The sequence below is a fragment of the Dermacentor variabilis genome, chromosome 2, assembly GCF_050947875.1.
Source record: "Dermacentor variabilis isolate Ectoservices chromosome 2, ASM5094787v1, whole genome shotgun sequence".
Classification (NCBI taxonomy): domain Eukaryota; kingdom Metazoa; phylum Arthropoda; class Arachnida; order Ixodida; family Ixodidae; genus Dermacentor; species Dermacentor variabilis.
The window spans coordinates 246,339,326-246,361,415 of NC_134569.1; positions in this window are offsets into that span (position 1 = coordinate 246,339,326).

The following is a 22,090-nucleotide window of genomic DNA, read 5'->3' on the forward strand; positions in this document are numbered from 1 at the left end:
TTCGGCAAATAACAAATGATAGTGATAAGTACATGATTCAATCTGACCTTAACGCTATCTCAACATGGGGCAAAACTTGGAATATGACTTTAAATGCTCAAAAGTGCAAACTTATGCGCATCTCTCGTGTAAATAGTGAATTGCCAGTATGTACTCTTAATGGTGTGTTACTTGATCCTGTTACAAGATACAAGTACCTCGGAATTCATATTACGTCGAACCATAGCTGGCATGCGCACATTGAGCACATCACTAACAAAGCTACTAGCATGCCCGGATATCTGAAACGCAACTTTCACGCAGTCCCAACTAGCATCAAACTTCTACTCTATACCACACTCGTACGTTCACAACTAGAATATGCTTCATCAATCTGGGACCCTGATGTTAAGAGTTTGATCGACCTACTGGAGATGGTACAACATAAATTAGCGCGGTTTATTCTTTCTGACTTACGGCGTACATCAAGCGTAATCACTATGAAGACTACCCTGGGCCTAAGTTCACTTGCATCACGAAGCGAAATTTCACGCCTGTGCCTGTTTCACAAAATATTTCATCATGAGTCTATTGGCTAAACTAAAACATTCTCGGATTCTTTTATTCCTCGCACGTCATATGACTGGAACCACCTTCCTTCCCCAATTGCCACAATTCCTGACCCTGTATTGTTTCGGACTGCTGTTACCGCTTCTATAGAATGATATATTGTGTTGATCACTTATTCTAACTTATCTATGTCTTGGTAATTGTTCTCTGCTGTTGCTTGTATTTTCAGTGTTATCATGTATTACCCACTCCCCTATGTAATGCTTTGCCCTGAGGGAAAAATAAATAAATAAATAAAACCTCAGAAGTCATGGAGGCATTACGGAATCAGGGTGTAGACGAGCCGTATGTAAATATACTGAAACATATCTATAGCGGCTGCACAGCCACCGTAGCGCTCCATAAAGAAAGCAACGAAATCCCAATAAAAAAAAGGCGTCCGGCAGGGAGATACGATATCTCCAATGCTATTCACAGCGTGTTTACAGGAGGTATTCAAAGACCTGGATTGGGAAGAATCGGGGATAAGAGTTAATGGAGAATACCTTTGTAACTTGCGATTCGCTGATGATATTTCCTCGCTTAGAGAGAGAGAGAGGGCTCTTTATTGGAAAAACAGAGAATTTTGCCGGCGCGTATATAACTGCTGGCATGCTACTCTGTATAGGGATGGGGAATGGGATTAAAAGATTCCAGAAAAGAGTTCCAGAAAAGTTCCAGAAAAGACAGGATTTGCCACGAACCGTTAACGTTACCGAGCATCTTAGGTCCAATGCCCGGCCCTTCAAACCAGCGACGGGTTTTGGATTTATTGTTGAATTACCTGACAGAAATTGGTCAAATAGGAAAGCTTTAAAAATTGCATCCTTCCTATACAAAAGCTTAAGTTTACCCGCCATGTCACCTGTAAATATTAGTATCAGGTCCACTCGGTCATTTCATATTTACTTTTATCCTTTTTTTCTCCTCGCTTAGTAACTCAGGGGACCAATTGCAATGCATGCTCACTGACCTGGCGAGGCAAAGCTGAAGGATGGGTCTAAAAATTAATCTGCAGAAAACTAAAGTAATGTTTAACAGTCTCGGAAGAGAACAGCAGTTTACGATAGGTAGCGAGGCACTGTAAGTGGTAAGGGAATACATCTAAGTAGGGCAGGTAGTGACGGCGGATCCGGATCATGAGACTGAAATAATCAGAAGAATAAGAATGGGCTGGGGTGCGTTTAGCAGGCATTCTCAGATCATGAACAGCAGGTTGTCATTATACCTCGAGAGAAAAGTGTATAACAGCTGTGTCTTACCAGTACTCACGTGCGAGGCAGAAACCTGGAGGCTTACGAAAAGGGTTCTACTCAAACTGAGGACGACGCAACGAGCTATGGAAAGAAGAATGATGGGTGTAACATTAAGGGATAAGAAAATAGCAGATTGGGTGACGGAACAAACGCGAGTTAATGACATCTTAGTTGAAATCAAGAAAAATTAATGGGGGCATGGCCAGGACATGTATTGAGGAGGAAGATAACCAAGGGTCATTAAGGGTTACGGACTGGATTCCAAGGGAAGGGAAGCGTAGCAGGGGGCGGCAGAAAGTTAGGTGGGCGGATGAGTTTAAGAAGTTTGCAGGGACAACATGACCACGATTAGTACATGATCGGGGTAGTTGGAGAAGTATGAGAGAGGCCTTTGCTCTGCAGTGGGAGTAACCAGGCTGATGATGACGATGATGAAAGCCCCTAAATGCATAGAGTTTCATATTGTACGAAACTCTATGCCTAAATGATCAGTGGTGTAGTTTTAGCAATGTCACCTGGTGTCACGCTATAAAATCAATTCGAAGTGGCTGCTACGTTAGCCACGGGATACCGCTAGCCGCTACGGTCATCATCATCATGACAAATTTTCGTTTTTAGGCGATTATAGACGTTTTCGTAGCTGCTGGATCTTTACAGTAGTGCTAGTATTCACTAAATGAGTGCATTTCTTCGGCCATTTTTTGATTTGAAGGGCAAAAAACAATGAATGATCAGCTTAGCGAGTTTGTTACATCAAGGTCAACTGCCGCGACGTCTTCGACACATATGAAGGTCGCAAACACATGGGCAACAGGGAATTGAAAAAGTTTGTTAAATCCAGGAATTTGTTACATAGGGATTAGTTACATCCAGGTTCAACTGTAGCTGGCTGGTAATTTGGTGTCGCAATCACTGCTTCAATTATCGAATGAAACTGCGACATTTTTTACTGTTATCAGCTTGCTTGACATAGCTATGCTGATGTGGAGACTAGGAGAATTCCTTATGTTTCTACAGAGTTGAAATCTTGAAAGCTTATTTTCTGATAATTGTCAGCTCAGTAAGTTTGTATTAACCCACAAGAAAGCAAAGTTGCTTGTCAGAAGCAGAAAATTTCTGTTAAAAGTGCAATTTTTAACATGCACATGGCGGATAGTAATTTTCGTACATATTTCTAACACATTTTTATTGCATAGTTTACAGTATGTGTTCCTGCCATCAGCCTGGTGTCACTTTGGGTCGACTTCATTGTTCGTGTATGATCAGCACAGAAGCTCACGGAAATATTTTAACTTTCTTACTGCCGCTCATCTTAACAGTGCGTTTGCCTGTCTGCAACCGTTGGAACCGTTCCTGCAGGGTGACTAGTAAATTGCGTAGCGTACCCATGATCTTTTCTGTTCTGCATCTGCAACCATGGATGAAAGGCTACAACCAGCATGTAGTACTTCCTTATGGACCGATGTACCTCTGAACACTGGGCTAATTTTTCACTGTGACTGTTCAAGTAAGTCCACAGAAATGCCCCATTACATTTCTTAGTACATGTGACAAGGTAAATATACCTGGTAGGGAAGCTTCCATAGGAGCCCATACGTTCAAAACATGGCGGCCCATCGGCGGTTCATGGTGCTTAGCGCCATCTGTATGTGGTGGGAACACTTCCGGCGGAAGAAAAAATCATGTGACGCCATGTTCGTTAAAAGCAGAAGTGACGTCATTTTGTTTTCGAAGGCGTGAAATTTGTTGTGTTGTCCTGGCTTTGGAGCTATATATTCAAGTGCCCTGCCATTCGACCTGATAGGCGTTTCGAGCTTTCAGCGTGGAAAGCGATGCAGGAAAAGGCCAGCCGTACGGTTGCCGGATTCGCATCCCTGCACAGAACGTACTTTTTTTGGAGGCCGACGAAAGCTTTAGGTGTAGAGTGCTGATCTTATTGTCGGATGCCAAGCCCGTCGGCCAGCGCACTCGCACGAAAACAACTACACAATTATCTGACCGTCGTACGTCACTACTTTTGACTGAACAGATTAAGAAGCAATGAAGCTACGCGCGTCACCAACTTCAGACAAACTTCGACAAGCAAGAAAGCACAAACTGTGAGGGGGGCGTATTTCAACAGGTGAACTTTACGAGTGCGCTTTTCTGCCCATATCAAGACGTGTATTGCATTGCGAGTGCTAGTGGCGTCAACGCCCCCTGTAGCGATGGGCGCTGAAAAGAAATGCATTTATTAATAATAATAAAATAAATAAACTTGTATTTTCTTAACTCGTCACGAATATATAAAATTGACTAGGAATTTTATTTTCGCTGAATGAATCTAATTGTGTCTCGCTTGAATTGAAAAAAATGCGTTTTTTTCTTTCCCAATCTTTGTTCCCTCCAAACATAGTCGTGCTTCAATCACTGCTCCCATAACCCCCCCATGCTGATGTTGGTGACAATCTGTACTGAACCGCTTTTCGCCCGAAGCTTCGCGACCTATTTGAATCGACCTTGCATGTGAACTGCAATGTAGTTGTTTGCGACCGCCGTGGCAACCTGCAGTGAACCTTAGTAAAATGTTTAGTAACCAAGATACCTGGTATCTTTTCAGAAGTATTTGCATGTTATGCCATGGAAGAATAGCCCCGCTCCGCCTCTGGTAACACCCATCGAGGCTGTCAGACACCCGCAAATTTTCACGATGGACTTCTGTTTGAGAGCGGTCGCTGAAGCAAGACCACACAAATCTTCTGTTAGCTTTTGGTACGGGTGAACTCATGTAATGCATTTTTCTGTCTATGACTGCTGAAGCGAGCATACTGCAAGCCTTTAGAACTGTGTAGTCGCCAAGGTGCCTGTGATGGCTTCAGCAATATTTGGCTGCGGCCGTGGAAAGATCGCATTCAGCTTCTGTTTTCTTGCCTAGAGGCTTTTGAGCCTGCGAGCATTTATCGTGAATTTGTGTTTATGACCACTCAAGTACAGCAAGTATCTTGTAACTTCCAGTACCTGTGAAATCAGTTTGGTTTTGTGCCGAAGCAAGTGTCTTGTAACTGTTTTTGTATCTGTGAGCTCTCCAGCAATGTTCGTGCTTGCAACTGTTTAATTGATCCTTTAGTAATTTTATTAATGCCCAGTGTATGTGCAAAATCTTTAGTACTTTCACTGTGTGTGACCATTGAAGCGGCCCGCAGAAAGTCTGGAGTAGCTTCCTTCATGGCTAAGGCACCTGTGAACTTTCCAGTAAATATTGCATTTATGTGCCTGTGACTGCTGAAGTGAGCCGGCCCACAGTAGCCCTCCTACTAATTTCCTTTGTACCCCCCACCCTTGCAGAGGGCTTTTAAAATGCCGAGGTGCATCTGCAACTTAGCTCAAGTGAAATGGTCTCATCACTACACAAAAGTGTCGATGTTTGCTCTGGTGACCTTTAGCAGAACTTGTTGTGGATGCATGGCGCATTTTCTCTATAAATGGATGATCATGCAACAGCTGTTTGTGTCTATATATGGCCACTGAACTAGTCTGAAGTAATTTCGTTAATTCCTAATGTAGTTCTCATATTTAGCATAACTCGTTTTAGTGTGTGTAACTACTGAATATGGCCTAGGGAAAGGCTCTGGCAACTTAAGTGGCTAACATATCTGAACTGTCAAGCAAATTTTTCATTGATGTGCCTGCGACCACGGAAGTTAGCCCTCAGCAAGCCTCGTGATAACTTCTGTAGTGGCTCCACTGGGAATTCTTAAATTTTCTTGCTACCCTGAGTGCATTCGTAAACAGCTTAATTCATGTGCACTTTTACCAACCATGGTGCACCATAAATAACTCTTAATGGCTGAGCTTGTATGATGAAATTCTTCAGTTTTATTTGTTTGTATTGATGGGCTTTACTGAAAACTGCTGAGTAAATTTGAGAGTTGAACTCATCTTCCTGCGACTGTTTTATTGAAATAAATGCTGTATTTTTAATGAGATTGTCAAATGATTCAGCAGCCTGAAGAACTTCGTTCTGTAGCTTCGCTCCTCTTAGCACAAAACATAGCTTGCATGCCTATATGTTTTGAATGAATGTATTTTATCAAATTGTATGTAGTGTATTAGCTTAGTGTAGCAGGGAATTATGTGTACGATGCTTAGCTGCACTGCAGCCTTCTTTTAACATGCTTCGAGATGCGATGGGCTGTATTCCTAGCCTGTCTCCTGGTACTTCAGCTTTTGCATGAGAAAAATGTTTGGTCGCCTTATTGGACCACCGGGATGGATCTTCAAGAGCCAAGCAGTTGCTTTTCCTCATTGCCCCTCAAGCCAACACAAAACCAGGCCAAGTTTACTTTGTTAATGGTATGTAAAATGCAGCAGGCTTACTGTACTGCTAGGGGACAATCTGATGAACGTCCCACTTATGGTAACTTATAATTAATATGGACGGCCTATGGAAATCCTAAATCCACAACCAAATGTCCCACAAACGTACTTTGGACGACTGGTAACACAAAATGTCTCAGAAGCGTCCTACATCGTTACAAAAATGTCCCTAAGGAGTACTCGAGATTATGCACTAAAGACAATCCATATTTAAAGATCTCTTGGTCATCGGAATATCCCATTATGACGTTCGTTGGACGTTTCTATGAACGCCTATTCGCGTGCATGGGACAATCCAATGGACATCCAAAAATGATCCACAGGCTTCTTAGATATGTCCTAGAGACGTTCGAATCTCCCGTTTCGGATCTCTGCTGGACATCTGTAGGACGTTGATGGTCCAGTGGGAAGCCTCCAACTGGAGGCAATGCTATGATTTAAGATTGTGAAGACACTATATATAACGAGCATACCTACATCATGGAAATAAGTACATGACAATTTTTTAAAGGGAAGCTGAAGAGTCTGTCGAATTCAATAAGACGCTCATATACGGATGCACGAACCTTATAAACCATGAAGGTAAAATTTTGGGGGGATTTTTCACTTAGGAGCGACGCAATCGTCGGTTAAAATTGCGCTGTAGCTCCACCCCCCCCCCCCCCCGTCGGTCGAGCGCCGCGCGCTGCTGCTGACGCTGACGATGTGAGCGGAGACCGGAAACCGCGGCTTAGTGACGTCAACACTGGTGTTCCGCTCCTTCGCAGTCTCCGCGACCGTGCCTGACCGGGCTTATTTCTGCGTGCGTGCCGTCCTAATCTGCTTCGCTCGACCCTACATTCCTTTATTTGTGAAGGGAAAATTGGTTAGCTCAGATGGTAGAGCGGCTGCCCCGGAAAGGCGGTGGTCCCGGGTTCGAGTCCCGGACCAGGACGAATTTTTCTTCAACTATGAGGCTTTTCTTTCGAGGAACCCGTAAGGGTTTCCTTTGTAGCAATTGCTACGAACGGGTGGATGTCTCATTTTACCTTTATTCATTACATCTCTCCACCTTGCGGGTTTCCGCAGAACTACTACGTCATTCCTTTATTTGTGTGTATATAGGAGTGGTAGTTGACGTGCGCAGCATCAATTGAACTTGTAGGCCGATCATGCCGGCGTTCTGTGCAGCCTACGCTTGCACGAACACCAGAGGCCGCGACGATGTTCCGATGATCCATTAGTTCCTGCAAGACAAGAAGCTTTCAGCTAAGCGGGAGGCTGCTGTGAAGCGAAACAACTTCAAGCGCTCAAGAACAAGTGTTGTGCTCTAACCACTTCCGTGACGATTACTACCGGAGTTTATCAATAATTCGTGCTTTGGGTTTTCCTAAAAAAATAGATAGTTAGCACGCTGAACGGAAGGTGCATGTTTATCGCCCACCCTTGATGCAGGTTTCATCGCCAAGCGCCGCGAATTTTTTATTCGAACGTGTGTTGTGAAACAACCTGCATGCAGCTACCATAACGCAGTGCAAGCGTAAAGTTTGCATTTGTTGCAAAGCCTGCTCACGCCAAGACGCTGCGCTCCCCCTTCTCTCGCACACATGAGAAACCGACCATCTCACGTAGCCGACGGAATTCGCCGGTTACGAGGAGCGTGCGGATGGCGCGCTGATGAAGGTTCTATACTACACGTGCTACAACAGCCGGTAAACGTTTCCCGCGTTTAAACCGTCTGTGTAGATTGCCGACAGCTTTGGGGCAGCGCACAAATGCTGAAAATCGCATCACCGCTTACGTTCTACGAGGAGGCATGCAGGAACATAACGCTACAGTTGTTTGCCCGGAAACGTACTCACTGGAACGCTGAATGCAGTTTAGCAAAAAACATACTCGCCAAAGAACATTTCCAACACAGGGAGATGCTAACACTTCGCCTTCGTTCGCGTGGAAAGCAGTGCTTGCACCAGCATCTTTTGCTTCTTGGAGAGGCCGGCTCTTCGCAATCGGCTTGTACATGTAGTATGTACAAGTATGTACGTATGTGTAGTATGTACAAGTATAAACCCCTTACAACTGATCTTGCACGCGACAGCGACAGCGCTACAAGCGAGGCGATGGCTGCCGCGTTAACTCGTCGTCTGCAAGCCGAACTCCACGCGAGCGACGGCTTTGAGCGACGACTTCCCGGTATGAGGGCAGCAATATACGCGCCGAAACTAGCGTGACGCATGCTTTATCAATTTAAGTTGATGTATTTTACTGAAGAAGGAGCATAAAATATTTCTGAAGGTCTTGCACTAGGTTCTTATTCTTGCACGTGTAAAATTCAATAGTTTGCTCGTTCCGTGCGACAAACAGCAGTATTTGAGTTATGTACATCCAGTTTCGGCTTCGCACAATTGGCTAGTCGCTCATAGCATTTCCGGGCGACGAGCGACAAGTTCTAGATTTCTAGAAACGAGCGATCGAGCGACAACACCGAGCGATTTGTTCAAGCGACGGCCCGTTTTGTCGCTCGAAGCCGTCGCCCGTCACCATCGCGCGCAAAATCGCTCTCGTAGAGTTTGGACTTAACGCCGAACTCCTCAGAGAAATGCAAGCTCTTGAAAATTTCCATGACCGTCTCAGCAAAACACCACCAAACTACTTTGCACCGTGCTTCATGTGTAGCGGCAGCAGTCGGTCCGGATGAACACCATTGTTGACGTCACGAAGCGCCCGACCAATCATAGGCGGAAACGAGGCGCGCGAGCTGGGCGTGTCTGCTGCTGCACTTTTCGTCGAAATAAAATATGTTTGCGCTTTCTTTCACACAATTTTGATTCGATATCCGAATTCAGAGGGTCCAAAACCATGGCGTACTGCTCTTCACTCATTTTTTCTGGAAAACCTTTCAGCTTCCCTTTAATATTTAAAAGTAGTTCGTTGCCATGGAAAAGGGCTGTGTTGAAAGTAACACAAGTGCACTTTATATCCCAGTTCCTGTCACAGCATATGCAAGGCTGACAGTATTTGTCAAATAAATAAAGATATAGTGCCTGTAATACGATATTACATTTTTGTTTGTTGTTTTATGGATATACCTGTTTTATAGACCTGTTTTATGGATAGGCTACCTGTTCTCCATAAAGACAGAACAGGTAGACCCTCCACAATGGTTGCATGTCAATGGCTCATTGCTCATCAGAAAGTAAGAATGTGTACATGCCACTCATTTTTGATCTACACATTCGAAATTCCAGCCACCTTGCTCGTCTTTCCATTGGGATGAGGCTGCATGAAGCGTGAAAGGGAAAAAAACAAGCACAATCTGGTTGCCGGACAAAACAAGCGTCCAAGTGTGAATGCTGCTAACTAGCGGTGGTATACCTGATCCCATTATCTTGTGGCGAGGTGTAACACGAGAGTGCAGGAGCATCATCTTTGTCTTTGTCCCGACCGCCTTACCATTTGGCCAGTCATGGTCACTCCTGTGGCTATAACCCCATGCTCAATCACGCGCTTATGCTTTCCCATCACTGTAACAAATTAATGAGCAAATAATTGAAGCATTTATATCAACACATTACAAGTCAAATGTATTATCCAGGCTTATTCTGCGATTTTTGTGACCAAGGAATGTGATATCTGGATCACGTGTGTGCTAGAGTGAAATTATTCGTTGTTACATGTTTATTTCTGGTCCTTTTTCTTGTTTTTTACACATGGCTTTCTGAATCTACTTTTGTGATTAATTTTGCTTGTGTAGACTGCTTATATATATATATATATATATATATATATATATATATATATATATATATATATATATATATATATATATATACTGGTTGTCCCAGCGACAATAGGAAAGTTGTGGAGCGCCACAAATTTTGCTCAACCCAGGCACCTTCTACGAGATAGACTTAGTGTGGCCGCTTTATTCGGGAAAAACGAAAGCGCGCGGAGTTTAAAAAATACCACTTGATAGCGCGCTCTGTGCGTCCGAATGCGCGACAATTTTAGCGCTCTCAACTGTGCTTTGTAAAAAGCATCGCTCGCTTCGAGCCATTCCTGCTGCCCACGACAGAGCTTCGCGTTGTGCTTGACTCCGAGATAAACGCCAGTGGGTTCGGGCGGCAGTTGAAATACAGCGCGGCTCCCGTTTATGCGGCGATAATTGCACTCTCACGCTAGCAGAATGCATGCGGAGGAAAAAGGACAAGCTCATGAGTTCAAATTTGAGAGCAAAACCCCAACAAGCAAACACGCATTATAACAAGCTTGATAACGTCATGTGAATTACGCTGGTTGTCACAGAATGATGAATTGTAAACTGACACGGAAGGTTGCTTTTTAGCTTCCTGTCCAATTCTAGTCGGCAGAGAATCTCTAATTCCATGTTACTTAGGTGTCTTTTCCACGTCGTACAAAATTCTCACACAGATGGCTCTTTTCATGGATAACGGTTGTAGAGATTTACTCGCTGTGATATCTGTCTAAAGAATGTATTCAAATAAGTCGCCTTCTTCCATAATGCAGTATTGGCACCTTTTCAGCACATCCGATGTAGCTTTTTTGATGACACAGGACGGTATCTCGCTGCAGGCCTCAGCAGTCTCTGCCTTTAGTGCTTCTGGTGTAGTTGTAGATGTGCGGCACACTCGGTCTTTCACGTGTGCTCACAAGAAGTCAAGAAGTGCCAAGTCCGCTGACCTTGCAGGCCATGTCACTGGTCCATTCCGCCCGACCCACTGGCGTTTGAAGGCTTCGTCAAGCCAGGCTCGGGCAACGCTGCTGCTGTCAGCTGGTGCGTCGTTGTGCTGATACCAAGTTCGCCTTAAAGACGCAAGAGGAAGACCGCAGCGACAATCTTCCACTGGGCCTTGGAAGATGTCGTTCACGTACCGCTGAGCAGTGAGCATGTGGTAAAAAAATATGGGGCCAATTATTCTTCCGTCAAAGATATCGCACGACACACTGAATGACCATTGATACTGGTGTCTGGTCTGCGCCAAACAATGCGGGTTCGTATCGCCCCAGTAAAGCGAATTATGGATGTGTTAACTTGAGAATTTCTGGACAAGGTTGCCTCATCTGTCCCGAGCACTTTGTCCACAAAATCCGAATTTGAGAAATCAAGCCGCCATTGAAAGTCTCTTGCAGCTTTTGGTGCAGTTGGAGGTGATAAGGATGCATTTCAGCCTTCCTAAGAACTCTTGACACTGAAGATTTTGAAATGCCGACCTCACCACTCACATCACGCACGCTGGAATGAGGGTTTGCAGTCATGAAAGCCAAAATGTCTTCTTCGGCCTCTTCACTCATGGTCCCCTTTCCGTGCCGCGTTTTCTTGAAGCTACCTGCTTCTTCCAGCGTCAAGTAACTCCTCATAATTGTGTTCGCGCCTGTAGGTCTTCCCCCACACTGCCAATTTCCGTATACCTTGGAAGCTTTCCTCTTGTCACCCCGTGCCGCTCCCAAGGCTAAGACCATGTTAGCCTTCTGCTCCTTGAGTACGGAATGCTTTAAGCGCTGAAAACTATTCGAAACGGTTGCACGGCACGACAGTAATAGACAGTCGAGCTCACATGCATTTAGCCGCTGGCACAGCTTGGAAGAAAGGCGGCGTTGTAACAAATGATGCTCTCTCTCGCACAGGTTCCAGATGTATGATGCATATTTTGTGTGTATTATTTCTATTCCGCATCGAGTTGAACGCTGGAAAAAAACTGCTCTTCTCGTCATGTTAGAATCAACGGCTGATGACAACGCGTTCTTCGGCGACAGGCGCGAGCGGCTGCTGACGAAGCGCTTTTTCAGAGCGCCGTCGCCAGCCGCTGCCGGAAATGTCAGAGCCGAGCAAAGGTTGAAGCCTTTTCTCGTAAGTGAAGAGAAGGCGCGGCGCTGGCGATGCTTTTACAAATCACTCATGAGAGCGCTGTAATCGTGACGCACTCGGGAGCGTGCTCAGAGCGCGCTGTCACATGGTATTTTTTAAACTCCGCGGGCTTTCGTTTTTCCTCAATAGAAACGGCCACGCTAAATCTATCTCGTTGGAAGCACCTGGGTCGGGTAAGGTTTGTGAAGCTCCACAACTTTCCTATTGACGCCTGAATGTTTCAAGCTAGATTTAAAAAGTTAATTAATTTATCTCGGCTAATTAAAAAAGACGAGCAAAAAGGTGGTAAACGCTAATAACATCCACGCGATTTCTGTTCTAAAAAACGCATACGTTTTTTTCAAAATCTTGGTCCAAGTTAGCTGGAACGCCGTATATATATATATATATATATATATATATATATATATATATATATATATATATATATATATATATAAGGGTCCTTCAATAATTTCTTGTGAATAATAAAATGCAAGTGTTTAGCTTCTTCACCTGTCTTCTTTCATCTGTGTTGAATCGTGCTGCCAAGGCATTGCTCTGAATCTGCACCAACTTGCCCACCTTTCAGTCATTCTGCCCTAAGTGTAATTCATTACTGACTTTTGTGTATTCCATGTATCTTGGAAATGGCTTCTGATCATTCTACACAAGAAAAGCTTTAGGTCTGTGAATGAAACAAGAGCTCCTGGGCCTCTATCAGTGATGGATGCCACTTCCTGATCCACGAGCCAGAGGTGGATCCTGGGCATGCCTTCAGAGGTGGGAGGGGGCACAGTCTTCTAAGAGATACTTTGTGTGTCCGGGTAAGGTCACATGGAAGGAAGCAGAAATAGTGGGGAAATAAGGCGCATGTGGTATATCTGTGACACCAGATTTTAGATTTCAGTGCGTGGTGAAGAGCATGGGGATCAGATAGAAGGAATACAGCTACGTGTGGCAGACGAGGCAGGTGATTGAGCCAATCGGTCTTCCCAAGCGGTTGAACCTATTCCATCTGTTCCCTTGTACTCAGTGCACCTCAATACTGAGATGTGAGGACTTGTAGAGTGTGTGAATTTATTTGCAGATTTGCAGCATTCTTAATTGTAACTTGTTTGAGCTGCTTCCCTGCAGCAAGTTATTGAGTCTTTTATCGTAAGTGATGGAGAGCGATTTCCACTATCGTGATGTTGGGTGCTGTAGAGATGGACTTGATGGCATCGTGTGAGGTTTGCAATTCAAGTAGTAGTGAGTTGGGTGTTTCTGTGTCGTACGTGAATAAAAATCTAATAGTTGGGTGAGACGGGGTCACATAGTTTTGTTATGCTCAGCTTGTCACAGATGTCCATTTCTGGAAAGTCTCACAAAATGCCATAGCGCCATGTTGTGTCACAAGCTTTTTTGCCTGGAAATACAGATACAAAGAATCTGATGAGCTCAGTGTATACCAAGTGCCGTTCATTGTCAACTTGCCCTCCCTAAAGCCGCATTGATACGGATTATTTAGCTTTCTAGAAAGTGTAGGAGACGACGACTTATAATTTTCTAGAAGACTGCTTAGACAGCTACGGTAAGTACCACAGACCTGTAGCTAGCTGCCAAAGATGGGTCCTAAGTTTGCTTTCTTGAGAAGAGAAATTACAATAGCTTTCTTTTTTATGCAGAACGAAGGTGCCTGAAATGACAGATTTTTTTTATACTTTAAAGGATCATTAGTGTTTCAGGATGCAAGTGTTTTAATATCTCGTGTATGTATAATTCAATCAACTGCCCGGGGCAGACTTATTACGGAAATCTGAGGAGGCTTTAAGCTCAGAATAGTAATGACTATAATGTGTAGCATACTTGCCGTTGACTTGTTTTTTTTTTCAGCCATTTCATATAAAAGCATCTTAATGATGTGCATCACTATAGGAAACAGGTTCGAAATGTGAGGCTCCCACTCTCCCAGCTGCATTCTTTGCCTGATCTTATGTGTTCCCTTAATTGATAACTGGCCAATGGCAAAGCATGGGTTTGCGTTCGTTTTAGCCTTCCAAGCCCAACAAGCAAGGCCCACAACTAAGTCACCGTTTGTTACACAGTCTTGATTACATCTTCAAGATCTCCAGGACCAGCCCAGTTTACTATTGCTCTTTCAAGGATCCGCTAATTTCACTCAACAATACGCATAAGGGCGTGGCTAATCTCAGGAACGCAGGAAAAGAAAGCTTCTGTTTATAATTGTGCACAATGGTGGCGGCCGCATCGGTTTCCCCGCGATCCGAATCGGTGATGTTTGCGCAGCTATGATGACATTAAGACGCACGGCGCTGCAGCAAGCAGGGTGTCAAAACTGGTTCACTAGTTGCTTCAATCTGGAAAAGAACTCGCGGTAACAGACTTTAGTATGGTAGACAGCTGGCAAATAACTCATGTGGGCCCGACCCTTTGAGGAAACATTCGAGTGACACTGCGAAGACTGCAGTTTCACGTATCCATCACACTGTATATAAATCTATATTGCGACGTTCGGAGACTGCTGTAAACGCAGCGTGTTGCGATGTAAACGTGGGCATATACTGTACGCTTGCAGCGCTTGTCGTCTGCTGCACACTTGCTCATCAAGTCATGGCGCCCAGAAAGAAAACGGGGGAGAAGTGTGCGTGTGCGCGCGGCAACACCTCATTCCCTCGGGCTCTCGGCTGATGCACGAGACGCTCAATAAAATTGCTTTCCTTCTCTGCAGGTACCCGATAGATAATATAATATTTTTTTTTATTTTGCATGACAGCATAGTTGACATTTTGCGACAGTATCATCAATCAAAATGCGTACAGTAAATAACGGATAAGACAACTTTCCTTTATATCGATGTAAGTTCAGCGCATTGTTTAGTAAGATTTAATATATTTCAATTGTCTATGGTTAAATTTATTAAAGTGGCGCCCCTTTCGTGCGTCACTTCCGAGCTTCTTGCCTTTGCTGAAACTATTTTGGCATACGAAGGTGCAGTAGGTCATGGTTGTGGAAAATGCCGTGAAGCGACATCACAGTTGCCGCAAAACTTAGCTCAAAGCACTCACAAACCAACACAACATGGAAGAGCAAGGGCGTAAATGTGCACTCCTCGCCAGTCGGTAGAAGCTACAGCAACTACAGCGAGGTGCAAAAAGCCGAGCAGACGACGCGAGCGCCGGAAAAATGGTGAATGGCGCTGGAGTCACGTGGCGGGCGAGGCCAATCGCAGACTCCGACTTGACCTTCAATTATTTGCTTTTTGTGTGCTTGTTTCTGTATCGAGGAGCTAGCTGAAGCTGCAGATCTTGTGACGCGCAAGGGCCGGGGCAGGCGAGCCCAAGACCCGCGACGAGGAGCCACGTTTCTCGGGGGCAGGCGTGGGATTGACAGTAGTTGACTCAGCGGTGAAAAGGTGGCGCGAGTGCAGGGAGGACAGTAAAGTCCCTTGACAATTTGAAAGTAGCGCCACTCTTTGAACTCTGCCGCCGCCGCGCGACCTCCTCACCTCCTCCTCTCCCCTTGCGTGTTCCCCCGCGGCAACCAGTTTTGCCCCCGTTTTTCTGCACGACGATTGGTCTCCCTGCCATTGCCCTTGGAAACGCGCGGATCTTGAGTTTTGCTTGTGTTTTTCTTTTTCGTTCGCGCCATTTTCCTCCTGAGCACGGTTGGCTCGGTGCTTTAGCTCGGCGTAGCGAAAGTTGTACGCTGTGTTTCATGCTGTATCTGCTAGCGCTATGCCGGGCTGTGTCGCATCTAACTGCAGCAAGAAGCCTGAAGATGGTTATGCCGTTTTTATGATACCACAAGGAAAGCGTGACGGCTTGCGCAGGAAGCAGTGGCTGCATGACATTGGCCGAAAGAACTTTGTTCTAACAAAGAACAGCGTTGTTTGCGAGCTGAGGCGTCTTTCTGATAGCTCGCGATCGTAGCAAAGCATCCCGTAATGCTGCATTTTTTTTTCATTCTTCCGGCCTGCTCACCAGCGTTTTTGTTGCGGTTGTCCTCAGTAAGCTTAATATTCCCCTCGCACGTCGCTAACTGTTGTTATTCACTCGGAAGTGCAGTATTATTGATTCTGCTTTGCGCCCTGAGAAAATTAGTGGCAAGTGTACCCGTAGTATTGCAGGTGATGAGCGTTAACAAGTCAAAATTGAACTTTTCTTTAAGTTTTAAGGCGAAAGCCTTTAGATCTTTATGTTTCAAGGTCGCGTTGTAAACTGGAAGTATCACGTGACCCAAGGAAGGCCAGAGGTGACCCAAATCATGTCCACCCCTGTATAAGAGAATGACTACCCAGGTTAATTAATGAATCATTAGTGATTGACATAAGGTGGATTAGGGAGGATTAATGTTGATTAGCGTGTATTAAGGAAGATTAAGGTGAATTAGAGTTCCTTAAGAAGGATTAAGAAGCATGAATAAAGATTAAGGTGGGTGGAGGCGGATTATGGTGGATTAGGGTGAAGGGTTGATGAAAGGGTATTAAGACCGATTAGGGTGCATGAACTAGGACTAGGGAGGATTAAGGTGGATAAAGTAAGATTAAGGCCGATTAATGTGCGTTAAGGTGAATTATGGTTGCTAAAGGAGGATTAAGACCGATTAGGATGGATTAAGGTGGATTAGGGACCATGAAGCTGGATTAGATTTGATTGAGGTGGATTAGGGTGTATTAAGGTAAATTGGGACTATTAAGTAGGATTAAGTTGGATTAAGATGCATGGATAAGGATTAAGGTGGATTATGGAAGATTCAGGCGGATTATAATGGATTAGGGTTGATAAAGGAGGATTAAGACCGTATATGGTAGGCTATGGTGCATTAGGGGCGATGTAGGTTGATTAGTTGTATTAAGGTGGATTGGGAGTATAAGCTGGATTAAGGTGGATGAAGGAGCACTAAGGTGGATTAGGGTGGACTACGGTGAATAAGGGTTCATTCAGTATTAAGACCGATTAGTCTACCATAATCCTCCTAATGCACATTAATCCACCGAATCCACATTCATCGACCTTAATCCGCCTTCATTCACTTTAACCCACCATAATCCACGAGAGTCCTCCTTAATGCACCCTAATTCACCCTTAATCCACCTTCATCGACCTTAATCTACTCTAACCCTCCTTAATGCACTTTAATCCTCCTTAATCAACCCTACTGCTTACTCATTCACTTTAATCCACCCTAATCCGCTATAATCGTCCTTAATTCACCTTAACCCAGATTCATCTACCTTCGTCCACCCTAATCCTCCTTAATCCACCCTTATCCTCCTTCATTCATTTTAATTCACTTTAGCCCACCATAATCCTCCTTCATGCACCTTAATCATTCTTAAGCCACCCTTATCCTCCTTCATGCACTCTAATCCACCCTAATGCACTATAACCGTCCTTAATGCACCTCAACGCACCTTCATCCACCCTAATATACCTTCATCGACCTTAATCCAACCTAGTCCTCCTTTATGCACCTTAATCCACTTTCATCAACTTTAATCCACCTTAACCCTCCTTAATACACCCGAATTCATCTTAATCCAATCCTAATCAATCATTACTTTGCAAATCATTTATCATCTCCTATGCGCGGCTGCACATGCTTTGGTTCGATTGTCGCCTTCCTTCGGTCACGTGATATTTTCTGCAGCCCACAACGGGACCTTGAAACAGAGGTATAAGGCTTTCGCATAATAAGCCACACACAAAGGGATGTGTCACAAGCAATACTATACAGACCCACGAAGTAAAGCATCTGATCATGTGGCAGAAAAATTGTCTGGAGTATAGAACTCGCCCCAAAGCTCCCTTTACATCAGTGAACCCCGTTCATACGGCTTTAAGAAAAAGCCAACCTCCTGATAAACGTTTGCTCCAGCATTATTGATGCTGTTATTAGCATTTCTAAAAATTTTCAACTCCAGTGGGCCGCGCGACTGGCCCAAAATAACACGCCTCCATAGAATCTTGCGGCCCGTCCGCGGGAGCCCAGGAGGAAAAGCGCGCCGTGCGCACCCGGCGGGCGAGAATCGAGGAGGAAAGCGCCGTGAGGGGGACAGTGTTGCTACTTTCAAATTATCAAGGGGTTTTAGAGGACAGCAGTGCGAGTGTGCGGGGAGACAGTGGCGAACGGGAGAACCCACGAGCACATCATAATTTGATTTCTCCGCTCTTTGTGCGCATGTGCAAGGACCAGTGGTTGCGAGAGAGAAATATGGGGACTCTGTTCGCGATTATATTGACGCCTTAGACGTTCTAGAACATTGCTCTACCACTTTAACTTGAGTTTGTGGTAACCTTTAGTGTCCCTTTAAGATTTCTCCTCGCGTAGGTACTACGGGGAAGAAAGTTGTTAGCACCGTTTGTCCCTAGCCGACTGGCAGACAGAATGCGTGGCCGGCAAGGCGAAGAAGCCGTGCCCGAGGTGAGTTTATAGCTATTTGTTGTTGCGTAATCGCACTAGAGGAAACAGGCACACACCCAACTCAAGCTGGCTACAACACACATACCACCACGCCTGAAAGCCGCCTGGCCACACTTACAGCTAAAACGCTCACAACCACACAACACACAATAGACGGCAGTGACGTCGATCATAACCTAATTGAGATCCTGCCACTCCAACGAGGCCGAAAGAGCCTTTTCATACTGAATATATACAGCCCACCCAAGCAGAAGCAGGCCAAGTTCGACTACTTGATCACTAAAGCGATTGGCATAGCCAAAAATAATAGTCTGCTGATTGTAGGCGACTTCAACGCTGCTCACCAGGCATGGGGCTACACGACAGTCACATCAAAAGGCACTGCACTCCAGTGCACGATACAGCAGCACCGTCTCACCATCCTCACAGACCCCGCATACCCCACACGTCTAGGAAACAGCGTCTCACGAGATACATGCCCTGACCTCACCCTCACTAAAGGAATACAGCAAGCTGCCTGGCACAACACGGAGGAAACTCTGGGCAGTGACCACTGCATACTTGCCACCACATTGAACGTTATGCATGCACGCCACCCAATAAAAAAGACAACACTCACAGATTGGACAGCTTTTCGCAAAGAGCGAGCGGATGACTCCTCAACGGGTATTACGGATATCGAGCAGTGGGTACGAGAGCTCCATCAAGACGTAGCCAGACATTCAAAACAGATCACACACACCACAGACATACCGGCCGTAGACCCACACCTTCTTCACCTCTGGGAAGCACGTCGAGGCTTTGTTAGGAGATGGAAGCGCCAAAAACATAATCGTAAATTGAAACTACGTATAGCGAAACTCACGGCAACCGCGGAATATTATGCTGGGGAGCTCACCCGTCACAACTGGCGACAACTATGCAACAAGTTGCAGGGTAATCTAGCACGGCCAAAACATGGTCGCTGCTACGCCATCTTCTTGACCCCACACAAAGCAAGGCAATTAGCCAGCAAACAATCCAACGTATCCTCCACAACCATCCGGGTTCTGATGACGAAATCCTGGAGGAGTTGCGGGCGCGGTACATAGGCGATTTCGAACCCGCACAAGGACAACCTCGAACCTACAGCGGGAGCGACAATTACGACCTCGACTAGCCGATCACTATCACTGAGGTGCAACATGCACTCCATGCACTCACACGAAACACCACCCCAGGCAAGGATAAAATAAATAACAAGCTCCTGCGCAATCTGGATGATGGCACCATTCAATCTCTTACTGACCTCTTTAATCATCACTGAGAAGCGGGTACACTACTAGCAGACTGGAAGCACGCGGACATCATACTCATTCCGAAGCCAGGCAAACTCTCCAGCTTAGAAAATATGAGACCAATTTCACTGACTTCATGCCTAGGCAAGCTTCTGGAACATGTCATTCTGAATCGGCTTCAACCTTACCTAGAATCCAGCGACCTCTTTCCCGAAACAATGTTCGGATTCCGGCCCCACCTTTCTACCCACGACATCCTTCTTCAGCTGAAGGAACAAGTCCTTGAACAAATCTCACCGCACAACACCGGAGCGATTTTAGCACTCGATCTCAAAGGCGCTTTCGACAATGTGGCTCACCATACCATCCTTACAAACCTAAGCCTTACGAACTGTGGTCCTAATACTTACAATTATATACGCGCCTTTCTAAGCAACCGCACGGCCACAATAGGCATTGGTTCACTCAGAACCCCAACGTTACCTACCCGCAACACAGGAACCCCACAAGGTGCTGTTCTATCACCCACCCTTTTCAATATTGCTATGATAAAATTACCTGACAAACTCAACGCAATACCAGAAATCAGGCATGCAATATACGCCGATGACATCACTATCTGGACCACCGCTGGTTCCGACGGAGAGAAACAAGACGCCCTTCAACAAGCGACCGACGTCGTCCAGCAATATGCAAAAACAAGTGGTCTCCGGTGCTCCCCCGAGAAGTCAGAACTATTAGTCGTTCGACAGAAATCCCGAAGAAAACTCAATGAACCACCAAACATCACACTCACCCTCGACGACAAAGAAATACCCACAGTAAACCGCGCCGCATTCTCGGACTCCACATACAACAGGACGGCGCAGGCGCATACACCATCCAACGTCTCAAGCAGACCACCTTCGAGATCATGCGAATGGTCAGCTATGTATCACCACCAAACAATACGGACTGAAAGAAGACGACATAAAACAGCTCGTCCAGGCTCTGATAATCAGCCGCATTGCCTACGCTGCCCCGTACTTGCCCCTCACTCCCAAGGAGATAGATCAATTAGACGTACTTCTGCGGAAAGCCTACAAGCAAGCGCTCGGCTTACCCCCGGGAACAGCGACACTCAAGCTTGAAGCCCTAGGAGTCCATAATACTATAAGAGAAATTATAGACGCCCACCTCACAAGCCAACGAGAACGACTAGCCCTCACACCAACAGGAAGAACAGTCCTAGCGCGCCTAGGCTACCCCACACACAGCAAAGGCCTCGTACAAGCAATCCATCTTCCGAGAGCACATCAAGAGAGCCCCTATCCCCAGAAGCATGCACCCGGAACATCATGCCGATCGTCGCCAAGCTCGCGCAAAAGCTCTACAGACAAGATATGGCAGTCTCCCCACCACACTATACACAGATGCCGCGCAGTACCCCCAAAAAGCAGCCGTGACGGCCAGCGTTGTCGACTATAACCTACAAGAGGTGGTCTCGATCACTGTCCGCACTGCCAGCGCCCTCGTAGCGGAGGAGACAGCCATCGCCTTGGCCATCACCTCTAGTCTGACCAACGAGTACATCACAATTATTACCGACTCCCAGGCAGCTTGCCGTAGCTACGCGAGAGGTCGAATATCTTCAATCGCCCACCGACTCCTCAAACAGGCCTCCGCATTCCCGGACGTAGAAATAGTGTGGACTCCAGGACACGAGTCCCTCCGTGGAAATCAGCGTGCGCACGCTGTAGCCCGAGCTCATGCCACCCGGGCGCCACAAGAGAGGGATACGGACGCACCCATGGAGCCCGTACCTTTACAATAGAACGCCATACTACAACACCACAGATTGAACAGACGACAATACCCACCTCCACACAAGACCCTCTCACGTGAAGACGCCGTAACATGGAGACTACAAACCAATACATACCCACATTTAAGCAGACTACACGCAATCCACCCTACACTATATCCATACAAATGTCCCCTTTGTAATGATTAAGCCTCCCTATATCACACCACATGGGCGTGCCCCAACGTGAAGGCGGCCCCGCAAATACCCAACCCCACAACCGAGCAGTGGGAGGCCGTGCTGACTAGTTCGAACCCTCGTAACCAGCAGCAACTGGTGCGGCGGGCCCGGGAGACAGCAAGAGCCGCAGGAGCCCTGGACTAAGGGCGCCTCCCGCACAAGCTGAAAGACACCTGCTTGTCCTTTCTTTTTTTATGCGAAGCATATTACTAGAGCTCAACCCAGCTCCTCAGGCGCGGCGGTGTCGCCTTCAATACCACGTGACACCGTGACGTCACGACAGAGGAGAAACGGGGCTCCAACTCGCGCCGTCGTTCGC